This window comes from Nicotiana tomentosiformis, chromosome 4 (assembly GCF_000390325.3).
Source record: "Nicotiana tomentosiformis chromosome 4, ASM39032v3, whole genome shotgun sequence".
Taxonomy (NCBI): domain Eukaryota; kingdom Viridiplantae; phylum Streptophyta; class Magnoliopsida; order Solanales; family Solanaceae; genus Nicotiana; species Nicotiana tomentosiformis.
Window position 1 is genome coordinate 42,352,752 of NC_090815.1, and position 1,276 is coordinate 42,354,027.

Below are 1,276 nucleotides of genomic sequence, written 5' to 3' on the forward strand. Positions count from 1 at the left end.
AGAGGAAAGATGAACGAAGATCCAAACAATCATCTGATGGACTTTGAGGCGATTGTGAACACCTTCCAATATAATAGTGTGTCACAAGATGAAGTTTACTTAAGGGAATTCCCCCCTTCACCCTCAAAGACGATGCAAAGCACTGGCTTCGAACCTTGCCTAATGGATCTATTAGAAGATGGGATGAGATGACCATAAAATTTCTTGACAAATATTTCTCACAAGCTAAGACGGGCAAGTTTAGAAGAGAAATACATAACTTTTCCCAGAACGAGATTGAAACTGTATTTGAAGCCTGTGAGAGGTTTAAGGAGATAGTGCAAAAGTGTCAACATAGCGAAATTGAACTCTAAATGCAACTCCAGGACTTTTGGGATGGATTAAAACCCGCCACTCGCAGAACATTGAGCAATGCAGCTGGAGTCTCGTTGATGAAAAAGACTTCAGAGGAGATGGTCACAATTCTAGATGAGTTATCTGAGGATGCAAATCAGTGGCCCTCTGAAATTGCTGAAATAAGAAGATCAACTGGTGTTCACCAAGTTGACGCTAACACATATGTGCAGGTACAGCTTGATGCCATGGCCTAAGAAATAAGGAAGCTGGCCTTAGCCTCGATACACAGTGAGCCCCATGCAACGTGTGATATATGTGGAAGAGGGCACCCTACTCATGAGTGTTAAGCCTCAATCGAGGAAGTTAATGTTGCCGGGAATTATAACTTCAATGCAATGGGTCAGAAGCACCCCGGTTTTTCATGGAGTTCACCTGGGGGTACTGCAAACGCATGGAAACAAAATAATCCCAGATTTCAAGGACAAACAACTCCTAGTTTTGCGAATCAGTTGAGGCCGCAGTTCCAGCCTCAACATTCCACTCAGCCTGGGCTAGAAGATCTGATGAAGTCTTTCATTGTCAAGACAGATAAGAGATTAGATGCTCATGGTTCATCTATCAAAGAACTTGGCGCTGGTTTGCGAAACTTGGAGAAGCAAGTGGGAAAAGTTGCAACTGTATTGTCTGAGAGAATCCCAAGTACTCTACCAGCTGACACTGAGAGAAATCCCAAATAAACGGTGAATGATGTGACCTTGAGAAGCGGGTAAGTGTTAAAAGATCCCGCCCCTGTCCAACAAGAGAGTGTACCTGAAAAAAGAGTTGATGAGCAGCTCAAAAATGAAGTTGATAAGAAGAAGAAGAAGAAGAAGAAGAAGAAAGGGAAGAAAGGAGCTGAGAAAAAGGAGGAGGAATCTTCAAGATTGGGGGGAATCTAATG

The 1,276-nt window shown here is 42.9% G+C and overlaps 1 non-coding gene across 1 annotated transcript; it reads right to left on the reverse strand.

Moving 5' to 3' along the window:
• Positions 1 to 236: 236 nt before the first annotated feature.
• LOC117279892 (small nucleolar RNA R71) lies at positions 237 to 343 on the reverse strand. The gene has a single exon (XR_004510330.1). It is a non-coding gene; the product is annotated as a small nucleolar RNA R71 (small nucleolar RNA).
• Between the last annotated feature and the right edge of the window lie 933 nt (positions 344 to 1,276).